The 15,382-nt window shown below is 43.0% G+C and overlaps 1 pseudogene; it reads right to left on the reverse strand.

Moving 5' to 3' along the window:
• Positions 1–14,191: 14,191 nt before the first annotated feature.
• On the reverse strand, positions 14,192–14,368 carry LOC117311236 (NADH dehydrogenase [ubiquinone] 1 beta subcomplex subunit 1 pseudogene; annotated as a pseudogene).
• Positions 14,369–15,382: the final 1,014 nt, after the last annotated feature.

Raw genomic sequence — 15,382 nt, forward strand, 5'->3', positions numbered from 1 at the left:
TCTCCGAATTCATCCCTATTCTACATGGATTAACAGTTCTCTCCTACAGGAGAGGGTGTAGTCCCCAAGTCACCACCAGGGGGCGTCTCTGAGGGTTCCCCCTGCTATTTATTCCGGGGCTTGATAGGACAGGGAGCCCACTTTGGCTTTTCACCTAGAGCTGCCGGCACACAGTCCTTATAAGAAAAGCCGGCAAGTGCATATGCTTACAAAGCAGACATGCAGACCCTTCCTGGCGAGTGTTTATTTCAGGTCAAGTTCTCTTCGCAGGGGCTTGCACGGCTCCTGAGGATCGGATCCCTGTGTTTAAATGGCATAACATGCAATGTGTGAATGAGGCGCCCTTCCCCCCATCTCTTCCACGGTCACAAGGGCTAATCTTATTTGGCCTCTGCCAATCATGGGCGGCTTAGGCAATCTCATTACGCCAAGCCAGTGTCTCCTACTTTCCTCATTTTCCTGCTCCCCCTTCTCCATCAAGGAATGGTTTTAATGGCGCAACAAAGGACTCAGCCCAGTGCACCATGAATTTGAGATAATGTCCCGTGTTGGGTTAACAGAACTCTCCTGCCAGCAGAGCTGATGCCATCTGCCCATTTATTGACAGCCTTGTCAGCAAAAATCTGGAGTCTGAGGGTTGGCAGGCAGCCAGCTTGCTTTCCACTGTCTCTCCAGTGTCTCAGTAACAGATGTGGTACCTCATGCTGGAGCTGCTGTTGGCAAATCGCTGCATGCTCGTGTTATTTATCAGGGGTGGAGGGAGGGCAGGATACATGTCTTCCAGGAAAGAATTTGTATTCCTTTCCAGGTTCTCTTTTTGCAGATTAAAAAAAAAAAAAAAAAAAAAAAAAAAAAAGCACTTGAAACTGACTTTTCAAAATGTGAAATAATCAGTTTATTGTGCAAAACCGAAAAAAAAAAAAAATCATTCCAAACCATGCAAGCATTTGTTCAATGCTTTTGGCCCGGTCACAAGTTACGCAGGTTCTGTGGACTTGAGTATTGGCTACAATTCATTCCCCGTACGATCCCCCTGTCCTTCGAAGGTGTTTTTTTAAATTGTATGGTCATACAAAAGCAACAGAGTTGGGAGGATTTTTTCACACATAATACCTCACTCCTCGTGTGTTCTTAGCCCCAATCAGTGGAAATCAATCAGAGTGTTTGCTGAATGGATCCAGACTGATGTGTGAGGTAGGGAAGAGGTCATTTGTATGTCCTTGATAGAAGAAGATTTTCTGGCCGTACCTTTCCTTTTAAAGTAGAAAGGACTACTTTGTACACACGTCCCGATCAACCATTCCAAGACAGACATCGCATACCGATGGGGAGCATCTTATAAAAGCAGTTTTGTCGAAGAATTTTTTTCTTCCTCTTAAGTGCAAGGTTCTCAGCCACTGGTTCGTGCAGGTCCTGTGTTTGTTCATTCAGCCATAATAAAGGGAGTCTTGGATTAGGAGAGAAAACAAGTGCAGAGGGATTGACGCCACACTTGCACCGAGAAAAGGGGATCGTTCACCTGGCAGGTGGGGGGAAGACAGGTGGCCCTGGTGGGTCACCTGCAGCTCCCTGAGCCAGGGAGGAGCACATTGAGGGTGTTTCTCTGTTGATTACTCTGTGCACATCAAAAAGGCAAAACTCCTGAATGGGAATCAAAGAACCCGCCAATGAAGAGAGCCAGAAGAGGACCTCTCACCCACCGCAGGGGACCGAGCCTGTCCCAGGCCGTTCAAGAAACGTTGGGATTCACATATATACACTAATATGTATAAAATAGATAACGAATAAGAACCTGCTGTATAAAAAAATAAATAAAATAAAATTCAAAACAAAATACTGTAAGTTGGCCCCTAGGAGGCACGAGAAGCCTCACACCACTCCTGGAGGTCCAGAGGCAAAAGCAACAAAACCCTGCAGGCTGCGTTCTCGTCTGGCGCCCCTTCTGTTGCCCTAAGACAAGTGCCACTGTCTTCTAAAGGGCCCGTCTCAAGCATAAATAAGGCAATAGAAGCCTGATGCAAAGGAGTGCAAAGTATATATGATTGTAAGCCCCAAACGAACTGGAGAATGCATCATTAAATTTATGGTTCTAGGGGGCTTCCCTGGTGGCGCAGTGGTTGAGAGTCCGCCTGCCGATGCAGGGGACGCGGGTTCGTGCCCCGGTCTGTGAAGATCCCACATGCCGCGGAGCAGCTGGGCCCGTGAGCCGTGGGCGCTGAGCCTGTGCGTCCCGAGCCTGTGCTTTGCAACAGGAGAGGCCACAACACTGAGAGGCCCGCGTACCGCAGGAAAAAAAAAAAAATGGTTCTAGCGCTCAAGTGGTAGGACTACTAATTACCACTTTGGGCATTTGTGTTGTGCTTTGCAGTTTAAACGTTGCTTTCATATGCATTTTCTTACCCAATGGAAGGCTTTCTTCCGTGCTGATGTCCAGGCTAGACTGTCCATTCTGGCACTGACTTCAAGTTAGGACAACGGCTTGGTTCTGTGCCCTCCTACATTGAGACCTAAGGTCATGCTAGTTGCTAAATGCGAGTGAGGCGAACGGGAGACACAGAAGTGTGGCCAGTGCCTGTGATCTGGGGGAGGCGAGGTCCTGAGAGGTGACCTGCAGAGTCAGAGATGGCTCACATCACAGCTGCAGGTACCCCTTTACTCGACAGATGAGGACTTGGGTTCTGGGCCAAAATGGCAACAGGACAACTTTGCCCTTGTATAAACCCAGACCAGGGCCTCTAGGACGTGCCTGAGGGCGAGGCCACGGGGAATGAACACAAGGCCATCATTGGCCCTAATTGCACCAGCAGCACTGAGGGGGCTCTTTCTGCAGAGCAGGGATGGGCATCTTTGCAAGAAGGCACGCCCCCCCCAGTCACACCCTTTTAATCTGCCTCCCGAATAGACATTGCTCCCAATTCAGTGGTGAAATGTTAAGAGGACATACTTGCTGCTGACTGAGTGAGCAGACGCTGGCTGGGTGAGGAACCGGGACCAGGGGGCCTCCTCTCTCCAGCCCTTGTGAAATTTGAAAAAGGGCTTTCAGGACAGCAGGCAATGCAGCATCCAGGCCTGTGTGTCCCCTTACCTTTCCCGCCTGGGAAGCTGAGCAGTGTGCTGTCTGCTGCCGCCACCAACTGGCGCCTCTGCTTTCGCCTCTGCCCTCATTTCCGCGGTGCCTGGCAGCTGATGGGATGCCCACCTCTCTCTCTGCACTGGTGCAGGCTGTGAGGACCCAGACAAAGGCCATTTGGAGCCAAGAACAAGGGTTGCGTTTCTATCAATGCACCCTTGATGCCAGACAGCTCCCCTCCCGGGCGCTTTGCCCTGCAGTGTTGGAGCAGGATGCTGAGAGGCTGCCTGGGCTCGGGGATGCTCAGCTCTGAAAAGCATAGCTCTTGCCTGGTGCCGGAGATGATGCCTGCGCCGAGCCAGGGGAGCCTTCCTCTCTGCTCTGCCTTCCCTCTCCGCTTGGCCAGGCCGACGGGGACCTTGCGTTTCTAGCTGACGCACAGCTCCGGTAGCTGTTGCTAAGAGCTGTCTGGCTGGAAAGGAATGGCAATCAGGTGTGGGGGGTGCAGCCTGCCCCCCCTGGCCCCTGGCTGCTGGCAAGCTGAGAGCCCCAGGCGGCAGTCACCAGCAGTTTGTTCTTTGTTCAGCCCTCCAGCCAAGCTCAGCTGCAGCCGCTCATTTTTCTGTGCCTTAATATCTGCTCTGAGAAGCAGGAATTGCCTGGCCGGCGGCCAGTACCCCATCTTCTCCTCCCCTCCCTCTCCTGCTCCCCCTGCCAGAGCAGGAAGGGGCTGAGACCACGACACCCCAGCGTGGCTGGAAGAAAGGCTGACAACCCTGCCCGTATACTGGGGACCCTCGCTTCTTTCTCCAGGCTGAGCTGCCAACTTGTTCCCTGCAGGGACATGGCCCTAAGCATGTGCCAAACCGACAGTCTCCCCGGACCTGACATTTAAAGCTAATGAGTGAAACAGTCCAGGTGCAAGACAGTTTGGAGCCATGGGGTCTGCCATGACTGTCCCATTTGAAAAGGGCACTGCTGCTCAGGCCCCATGGGCCTGATGTTGTCATGTCCCCCCGGTTTTTCAAGAAAAGCCAGATATTCTAATTTTTGTATAAAATCTGTTGAATTTTTACATATTGGCAACCAATCCCAAGTTTTCTTAAGATTTAAGCAAACCACCTCTGTGGGATGTTGGTGTGTGATTTCTGCCCTCAACTTGTGAGGATAAAGCTATAAACTCTGTTTGGGGCCGGCTGTGCTCATCCTAGCTGAGTGTAGGAACTCTGCTCAGTGGACTCCTTCTCAAGGTTTCTGAGCTCTTCTGGGGGTTGCACGTTGCTTTGTGTTCTTGGGGGATAGCTGAGATCTTTCTGGCAATAGCCAGAAAGAAACTAAGTTGTCAGTAAAGAGGCTTTTCTAGGTCCCGCCTTGCCCGGGCTCAATGTTTGATCTAAGTGTATTCGTTTTTTTTCTATACTCTGTAATGAATTACCATAAGTTTGGCTAAAAATAGCACATGAATTACCATAAGTTTGGCTAAAAATAGCAGAAATTTATTATTGCACAGTCTGTGGGTCTATGGCATGGGTTAGTTGGGTCTTCTGCTCAAGGTCTCAACAGATCTTGGCCAGGACTGCAATCTCATCTTCTGAGCCCATTTGGATTATTGGCAGAATTCATTTTCTTTCAGTTGTAGGTCTGAGGGCTACAGCTCCTTGAGAGCAAGCCCATTGTCCTCTACCACATGGTCCTGTCTGCAACATGGTAGTGTCCTTTATCAAGGCCAATCAGAGAATCTCTCTTGCTGAGAATCTCCCATTTCTTTTATGGACTCACCTGAATAAGTCAGGCCCACCCAGCATAATCTCCCTTTTGATTAACTTAAAGTCAACTGATTAAGGACCTTAATGACAGTAAGTCCCCTACATATGAACTTTCAATCTGTGAACTTTCAAACATGCGAACATGTGTTCTCATGTCCAATCATGTAAGTTAGTTCATGTGTCTGGTGTACATTGTCACGTGCGTGCATCCTCTGCAAGTGGTTGTGCTTTTGTGTACTTTACTGTACAGTACTGTAGAGAGCACAGTAGTACAGCTGTACCACCTCCCACCTCCTCTCTCTCCTCCAGTCAATAACTCTTCTTGCCTGTTCACTCGATGCCAGCCCCTGTATGCCAGCTCTTGTTCTGTACTACTGTACTTTTCAAGGTACTGCACTGTAAGAGTCAAAATGTTTTCTTTATTTTTTGTGTTTGTTTTTTATGTATTATTTGTGTGAAAAGTATCATAAAGCTATGACCGTCCAGTACCATATAGCCTGTTGTGTTAGTTGGGGACCTAGGCTAACTTTGTCGGACTTACGAACAAATTGGACTACAAACACACTCTAAAGATGGAACTCATTCATATACAGGAGACTTACTGTACATCTGAAAAATTCTGTCACCCTTTCCCATACAACATAACCTGACCACAAAAGTGAAAACCTTCATATTCACAGCTCCACCCACACTCAAGGGGAGAGGATTATATTGTGCATCTATATCAGGGGGGTGGGAATCTTAGAGGACATGTCAGAATTCTGCCTACCATACTAAGAAAGACTCCTTTTCTCTCTGATTTTTAATTATCTATTAAATTAAGGCTATGCTAGATGATTTCTTACATCAGCTTTTTACATCTAAAGTGCTACAGCTTGATCTCAAAGGGTACATTGGATTATAATAACTATTGTATTTTCCATTGAAAGAGGCACAGAAATGAAATGGGGTTCCCAAGTTAATTCTGAAATAAAGTTGATGTTTCACTCAATAATGTATGTTCTGTTCAGATAAAATTTAAGGGACATAAAAGGTCACAAATACCTAGGCATTAGAGCATTCTCCTTCGTTGCACTGATCTAGATTATTAAGGTTTGGTTTTTGATGAACGGAGATTCAGCTAGATCATAAACTTGACTGCTTCTGGCTCAGTGTTGGTTTATTGGCAGTGAAAGCTACTCAGGAGAATGTTAGGTTATTTTTCCAAAAGTTGAGGTTCTTTCCTTGTGCATCTCACACTCCAGGAAGAAGGCACCAGGAGAATCACGTGTTCTGGCTGTGCTTTTTGTTGTCAGTTTTCTCCGCTGCCCCTCCCCTCTCTCTGGTCACTCAAAGGGAGATACATTCTTCCACTCTGGGTTAAGGTTTCTTTCTTGAATGTTTTCAAGATCTTCAGATCACAGGAACATCAGGTCAGGAGGGTGAAGGTGATGCCATCTGCCTCTAGAGAAGAGAGAACAACAAATGTCAACATCCTCAGAAATATGCTCTCCTAGAACCATGGGCTCACATTCACCAAAGAGCAATCCATCTGTCAGCAACCCAATTTCTCTACCCAAGACACAGAAGCTCACTTCTTAATAATTAAGCAAGTCTGGACTGCTGCTGTCTGCTGTTTAGTAACAGGAGAGGTGAAAGCCTTGTTTAAGTCTTTTGCCAATTGGTAAGCAATACTGATCTTTAAATACTCCTGCTTCTATAGAAGGGGCTAAGGATTCAGGAAAGCCCATTGCTGTATAATCCGCAGGCTGGTGTGAAAACCTTTAGTGGCAGAAAGAAAAGTTTAGGAATCTTTTAGAAGTGTTTGCTAACTGTATAAGGAAAAAAGTCTAGGGAGTCTTTAAAAATACACACTGGCTGTTCTTTCCTTCCATTGTATTTGTTATGGCTCCTCCTGAGCTTGTTGGGACTTACATGTCATTTTTATTTAAAAAATTTATTTCATTTTATGTTTTTAGGTATATTCTTTTATTTTTCTTCTCTTAAAGAAATGATAGCGCACTATACACAATGATTGGCATTTTGCTTTTTCATCTAACAATACAGTCATCCCTTGGTATCTGCAGAGTACTGGTACCAGGACCCCTTGCAGATACCAAAATCTGCAGATGCTCAAGTCCCTTGTATAAAATGGCATAGTATTTGCATATAACCTAAAATCCTCCTGTATTCTCTAAAGCATCTCTAGATTACTTTAAATAACTAATACAATATAAATGCTACGTAAATAGTTGCCTGTGTGGCAAATTCAAATTTTGATTTTTGAAACTTTCTGGAATTATTTTTTCTCAAATATTTTTGATATGCAGTTGGTTGAATCCACAGATGCAGAACCCATGGATACAGAGTGCCGACTGTATATCTTTTTTTAAAATTAATTTTAATTGGAGTATAGTTGCTTTCTACTGTACAGCAAAGTGAATCAGCTCTATGTATAAATATATATACCCTCTTTTTGTCATTTTTATAGGACAAGCTCCATGATGGGTTCTTTATCTTCATCAGGAGAATGCCCCAGATTAAAACAAGCAAACGCATTTGAAAACACGAGACAAAAATCAATGACAAGTACAAAAATAAAACCCTCTGTTTCCTCCCAAATCTCATCACATCTTCCATCCTGAGGGGCCTTAAGACCAAGCCCAATGATTGAGGTTGACAGCAAATCTTTGCCAAGAGGCTTTTGACATTGACAAAATCCAAGGATATGTATAGTGGGCTGAATCCACTCCAGGTACAAGTTAATTAATAGTCTCACTGCATACTCTATAATTATAAATTTTGCCTAATGTCTTGAATTTTTAAGTATTTAAAAGATATATTTCAGCAGCTTGGGGCATTGTCACGTAGCAGAGATGAACTGTCTTCCAATTGATTGAGCACTGAACAACGAGTTAGCAAAATTGTGCTCTGGTTCTAGGTACACCTCTGACTTGCTGTGATGCTGCATGCACCACCTTGATCAATTCCTGACCTCATTCCCACATCTGTAAAAGGAAAGGAGTTGGACAGGATCGTTCATTGATTTTCAAACTCTACTCCTTAGTGTCTTAGGGTTGTATGGAGATGATTGAAGGACCCCAGGGATGGTGGTATCTTAGTCCATTTGGGTCATTATAACAAGATACTACAGACTGGGTGACTTATAAACAATAAAAATTTATTTCTCACAGTTCTGGAGGCTGGAAGAGTCTGAGATTAAGGTGCAGCATGGTTGCATGAGGGCCCCCTTCCGGGTCACAGACTTCTACTTGTATCCTCACATGGTGGAAGAGGCAAGGGAGCTCTCAGGGGGTCTCTTAAAAGGGCACTAATCTCATTCACAAGGGCTCCACCCTCATGACCTAATCATCTCCCAAAGGCCCGACCTCCTAATACCATCACTTTTGGGGATATGTTTCAACATGTGAATTTTAGGGGGATGCAAACACTCAGGCTACAGCAAGTAGAAAATACTTTAGTTTAGCAAATGCTCTTCCCACATTTCCATAAGAGGAGTTTACTTCCCCACTCTATTGATGTTGTTTATGGCCAGATGACTTGCTTTGTCCAGTGGAATTTGTGTGGAAGTAGCAATGTGACAATTCTGAGCAGAGACTTTAAATGGTATCTCATGTTTCCATTTTAACCTCTTACATCTCTGTTCTCCCATGAGAACATCAAATCCTAGATAGGAGATGGTCCTTCAGTCTGGTCCTACAATGAGAATACATAGGCAGCAAAATTCTTAACCTATTCCCCAATTTGGAAGAGAGCCATGACAGCCATTGCACAGCCTTGTGAGCAAGAAAGAAATATTTGTGGTTGTAAGCCACTAAGAATTTGGGGTTATTTGTTATACAGCTCTACTTCAGCAAAAGTTGACTGATACACGGCCCAAATGAGCTGCCTCTTGGTCCCCAACTCTACCTGCATTGGTAAAGCTCTACTCATTACTGTTTTATATACCAGCTTCCCCAAAAGACTTCATCTGAATAAAATAATTCTGCTGCTAAACACGCAAAACAAAACACCAGCTGCATTTGATTATTTTTTAAAAAGTGTTCCTTAACTCGTGATTTTAATATTTTGTCATTTTTAAAATATACGTTTCTGATCATGTTTATTTTTCATTTCTGCTGCTGCAAAATAAGCAATAAAATAAAATCAAGACTTTAGCAAGTTAAAAGTTATAATTTTAAATAAAAACGATCTCTAATGTTTATGTTTTTATTTTTGTTATTAATTTCCAGACATTAAATTGGCAAAGCCATTTAGTTATCATTCCAGCTAGGAAGTTCATGACAGATTTCCTTTTAAATACTTCTCCCAGCTCTGATATTTTAAAGGTCAACAAATTGTCATTTGGTCAAGAAGGGGTTTTCTAGAGATTTGGAAAACAGAACAAGGGCTGGGAGACATCTCAGGGCTGGTCACATGCACAGTGCGCCGTGAAATCTGACCCTGAAGGGGGCAAGCCCTCAGCCCTGGCCTGGCCCCAGACTCAGCAACCATGTGACATGGCTAAATCCTGGCATCCATGGCCTGTTCATCTTTCCCTCCCACACTCACAGTCAGTTCCATCAGCAGACGTTGTGCATGGGTAGACTCATATGCAGTGGACTTTTCCTACCCATTATTCTCCCCTGCAAAGTTAACCTTTCTGTGTCCTATATAATCTGGGTCCTGAAAGAGAACCTGCAATCAGATCTAGTAAATACAATGAGGCCAAGGTTTTAAAGGTGATGCCAGGTTATGATGCTAACTTTCCCAGGAGCCTGGTCTCAGAACTTTCCAATGTTTTAGTCTAAAGCAATGAATAATGGTAGGTGTTCCAGACACCCTGGGAAGTCTGCTAAGGAGCTATTTTTAGATTTTTGCATCAATTTAAAGAATTTCAGTGAAGAGCACATGTCCTGGTGGATTATCTCAGTCCCAGATCCTGCCCTCTTTCTTTTCCCTTTGTGCTTGCAAGGCCGTTCATTTCGGAGGACACGCTCCACAGACACTTTGCCCCTAAAATTTTGGCCTAAAAATACTCAAGGTCTGTGACCAGTAATTTCCTCTAAAATGACATCAGTTTCCTCATCAGTGAAAGGAACAGATTGGATTAGATTTTATTTTTTTAAATCTTCCTACCCTACTTCCTTCCATACCTCACTTTATAGCCTATTCTTTTTTTAAGCATGTAAATTATTTTAATTATAAGACATTCTGAATATATAAATATGCACAAAGAATTATTTAACAGAGCCTATGTATCCACCAGTTATATTGAAAAGTTGTTAATTTATCTCTTTGTATTTGCTCTCTGTCTTTTGTATTTAAGTCGCAATCCAATTTTGAAAATGTTGAAATATAGAAATAGCCCTTTTAAAGTCAGAAAGTTATGGTAAGTTAAGAAGAAATCACATATACATTAATAAACAATTATGAAAATGAGAACATTACATACGAAAACTGATGGAAGAGTGCCGAATCTATGATTAGAAGAAAATAACCTGAAATGCTTTCATCGTTTACTGTAACACAAAGAAAATAAACTCTAGAAAAGCAAAAGAATAATGAAACAGCTATGAGGAAAGGCAATAAAGTAATTAGTAGAAATAAAATGAGAAATAAACAAATCAGGAGGACAAGTGTACTAGGAAGATATTATATAAAATGAATTAACTTCTCCAGAGTACGTATTAAAAAATATGGACATCTGCCCAGTGATGAAGCAAACCAAACTTCAATAACAATACCTAATAAGTAACCAAAAGGCTGGTGGTATAGTGGTGAGCATAGCTGCCTTCCAAAAGTAACAGCCAAAAGAAGCCAAGACAATTCGTAACATTCGTGATGTATTCACTGTAGCCTTATTGAATTCAAGAATGTATTAAAAGTATATTGTGACCAAGAAGGGCTTAATCCGCAAGTGAAAGTTAAGGTGTTAGGAAATATATTACTAAATATATAATTATAGGTAATATAAGAAAAATAACTTGGAGGACAGTATGCTAAGTGAAATAAGCCAATCAGAAGAGGAGAAGTACTGTATGATTCCACATGTATGAGTCCTTAGAGGAGTGAAATTCATAGAGACAGAAAGTAGAAGGGTGGTTGCCAGGGGCTGGGGGAAATGGAGAGTTATTTTTTTTACTGGAGGTTGGTTGCATAATGATGTGAAGGTACTTAACATTACCGAATTTACATTTAAAAATAGTTAAGATGGTAAATTTTATCTTATGTGCATTTTACTACAATTAAAAAAGCAGAAGATTAAATCAGAATGTCAGTTTATATGTAAACTTTTAAAAAGTATTTAACATCAATTTCTAACCCAAATCTACATAAAATGCAAGAATAAATACAATTAGCTTGTCTTAAAAATCCTAAAAAATCTGCAGTTTAAAATCATGGTTTGTCTTACATCTGATGGTTTCCCAGAAATCAGCGGGGAAAAAATGGTAATGCCTTTTTAATAGAATTTTTCAATTTTTCAATTTACAAATGGAAAACAGCAGAGTTATTTTTTTGTCTAATTTTTCCTACTGATAGTATCCCTTCTACTTTTGTAAAAGAATGTGCTCTCTATTATTTCTGCTTATCAAATATCTTACATTTATTTCATGATCAAAACAAAATCTTTAATCACCACCTAGATCCTGTGATAGAAGGCATTGTCTGCTTTAAAAATGTCGTTTTTCATTTATGTCTATTAAGTCCTTAGTCATTGTGTTATTTAAATATTTAAATATAGAGATATTTAAATTATTTAAATATTTAAATTCTTCCTACCTCTTTTTGTTTGTTTGTTTATTTATTTTTGCCTACTTGTTCTCATGAACTGAAATTGGTGCATGTTTTCCTCTATGTTTCCTCCTCTATGTTTTCCTCTTCTCCTAACAGTTTTTCAGTTTTGAAGCTAATATAATTGTTGCAAAAAGTTCAACACTCTTACTTCTTCAGTATGAATCATGTCTTTACCAACGTGACCCTCTTTGTAGGTTGGCAGAGATGGGGCCAGGACTAGGGGATCTTTGGGATCACTGTGTAGAACTGTACGTGCTGTGGACTGGAGAGCCACCAGCCAATGTAAGCAGGCGCCTGAGCTCCCTAGGGTAATGGGACACTCACTCAACTTAGCAGCCATAGCACTGGGAAGGAGACTTGATATGACCACACCACACACCTGGTGTGGATATGAGGGTAAGCAGAACTTCTGACATCCTAATGTAGAAAACTGTCCCTCAACACACACTGAAGTGAGGTGGCTTGGAGACTAAGGTCCTTCCTCAGCCAGGGCCCACCCACACGCTTCAGACTGCAGAACTGGGCATGCTCACAGGAAGGCAGTGAAGTACGGGGTTACACAGTAAGTGTCTTCTCCACGATTCTAGGCAAATAGATGTCAAGGATGGACCTCCCCTTTCCTCATTCAAGAATAAATAAATAGTTAAAAATAGGGTGTTGATATAAAAAGAATCTGCAACATCCAGTTCGAGATGGTGATTTGAACTAATCTTTAATTCCCTAATCTCTTTTTCCCATTGGAATAACCAAAATATAAAGGAATGAAAAATCTATTTGAAAGTTGGGAAATAGGCAAGAGTACCACAGCTGTACAGACACATTGAGGACCTTCTTTTTTTTTTTTTTTTTTTTGTGGTACGCAGGCCTCTCACTGTTGTGGCCTCTCCCGTTGCGGAGCACAGGCTCCGGACGCGCAGGCTCAGTGGCCATGGCTCACGGGCCCAGCCGCTCCGCGGCATGTGGGATCTTCCCAGACCGGGGCACGAACCCGCATCCCCTGCATCGGCAGGCGGACTCTCAACCACTGCGCCACCAGGGAAGCCCCTGGAGGACCTTCTTGATTGGCACTTCTCCCACTCCTTCAAGAAATCCAAACCAGACTATGGTTCAGCCAATGTGAAGTGGCCAACGTCCCCATCAGAACTACCCAAAAAATCTCTTTGTAACTGGGAGAGGCAAGGGCTTGAGGTCATAGCCATTTGGCAGCCAATAAAAGAAAGGTCAATGCCATGAATGACCTTAGGAAGTAGATGGATGTGGGCAAATAGAGCTATTGCCATGGCTTTCCCTCCTGGAATCCAAGGGGAGGGTATGGTGTATAAAATAAAGGGGAGAGCGGTGCCGCAGTGAAAGAAGGGAGCAATGCCACCACCCATTTTAGGCTACCGCTCCAAAGACATAAAAAAAGGGCGCTGCAATGAGGTCTCTGCTATGCTATGCTAATAAGTCCCCCGTTAGCTTCCCCTACTGAGCCTTTGTCTCCTTTGGATAAATAAAATTTTTCCCTTAAGGTGGTGTCCTGTTTCTGTTTTTGAGGGTATTTGTGATTTGGGGAACAAATTTATCCTTTATGACTCCAGATATCCTTTCCATGTTTATTCACTTCGTTTTCTTCAATTTCAGTCTCCTGATCTTTGTTGAGAGCCAAGTGGCTTTTTCTTTCTATGGAAAGAAATGATCTTTTACCCATGGAAACATTAGTCATCCTGCCTCTTCATTTAAAAACTTTCTTCTCTTGAGAAGGTGCCAATATCACGGGTACACACTCCTTCATTTCTCTAGGGATCGCTATCAGCATTGGTTTTTGTAGCCATTATTTCTTTAAATTGAAGCATGATACTTTGCAGGCTGTGATTTTAAGTAAAATTGAGGCCTAATGGATGGCTTACCACATCACACTGCATTTCCAGAGATTTCATTGACAATAGTATCAAATGCACTGAGATGAATGAGTTTCACCCTTCAATGGAAACTGGAAAAAGCAGAACCGAGTTGACTTATGGGTAAATATTAACAGCCGTTGCTCAGAAGCAAAGGCCAAGAAATAAAGTTCAAATACTTGTCTTTACTGAAGCATTTAAATTGTGTAAAACTTGAAAATCCATTCTCATTTTTAAGTGAACACATTAATCTACTAAGGAATGAAAGAAGAAGTTGTCATGAACTTAGGGAGAGGGAATAATTTAGTCCTGACTTTCATTATCCCTCCAGAACTAGATGAAGGAGTAGACCAGTCAATCGGTTCCTAGGGCACTGATCCATCAGTGGTACCAACACCACACCACTGTAGCAGATAGACCCTAGGGTGGCTCTAGTTATTGAAGAGTTTATGTTCACGTCTATAATCATCTCCCCTTGAATGTGAGTGAAACCTGTGACTTGCTTCAAACTAATATAAAATAATAGACTATAGTAAAAGTGACAAGATGTTACACCTATCATCATGCTACAGTGCGTGTGTGTGTACGTACAAATATATTCAAGAGTGATTCTCCATTGCTATTTTAAAAAAATGAACGTGTTTTTATTTCTCTTATGATTTAAAAAAGGTGAACATTCTGTAATTCAGCCACAGCTTTTATTTCCAGGTGACTTCTTCATTGGGTCTCAGTTCTCTTTTATGTAACAGATTCTTGTTGCAGAAGGCAGTTAGCTTTTCACCACTCTTTCTGTCTAGAGGACATTCAAAGACAAATCCAATAGGGACAAGAATATGTACCCAGTGGTCACCCACAATCGGAAGTAAGTTCATCATGAATGCTGCAGCTTCAGACGCAGCAACCACCCCATGACCAAGGGCAGTGGCCTCCATTGCCTTTTTTTTTTTTTTTTTTTTTTTTTTTTGCGGTACGCGGGCCTCTCACCGCTGTGGCCTCTCCCGTCACGGAGCACAGGCTCTGGATGCGCAGGCTCAGTGGCCATGGCTCACGGGCCCAGCCACTCTGCGGCATGTGGGATCCTCCCGGACCAGGGCACGAACCCGCGTCCCCTGCATCGGCAGGCGGACTCTCAATCACTGCACCACCAGGGAAGCCCTCCATTGCCATTTTTGAATAAGTAAGCTTATTACTTACTAGAAGGACCACGTGACAGGGAACTGGGAGCAGCCTCTAGGACCTGAGAGAGACTGATGGCCAACAGCTAGCAAGAAGGCAGGGAGCTCAGTCCTACAGCCATGAGATGAATATTGCAACAAACTGGGGAAGTGGATCTTACCTTGAAGTGGATCTTACCCTAGTTGAGCCTCTGGTGAAATCCCAGTCCTGGCTGACACCTGGCTTTCCACCTGGAGAGACCATGAAGTAGAGAATCCCATTAAGCTGTGTCTGGATTCTAGCCTACGGAAAACGTGAGATAGTAAGTGCGTGCTGTTTAAGCTTCTGAGTGTGTGGTCATTTGTGATGCAGCAATGGAAAACTAATGCAACCATGGAAGATGTGACAAAGATGGAGAAAACTGTATTTGCCAGAGTTCATTCACGGGGAGTAACAAGTATGGCCGGAAGAACTAATGTCATGAGCCACTTAGGTTTGGGGTTAGAATCTTCAGAAGCAGGTTTGTTTATTGTCTTATAAGAAGGGTAGGCCTAGTTACTGAAGGGGCTTTGTTTTGCTGAGTGATCTGTGCAATTTCAAAGTCAGAAGTAAATTACTCAGAACAGTAGAGAAGACCTTGCTTGTTGCCCACCACCCACAGACTTCTCTCCCTTTCCCCTGCAGTGCTCAGACTGTAAATAAATGGATGTAAAACAAATATTTAAAGAACATTA

The sequence above is a fragment of the Tursiops truncatus genome, chromosome 2 (assembly GCF_011762595.2).
Source record: "Tursiops truncatus isolate mTurTru1 chromosome 2, mTurTru1.mat.Y, whole genome shotgun sequence".
Classification (NCBI taxonomy): domain Eukaryota; kingdom Metazoa; phylum Chordata; class Mammalia; order Artiodactyla; family Delphinidae; genus Tursiops; species Tursiops truncatus.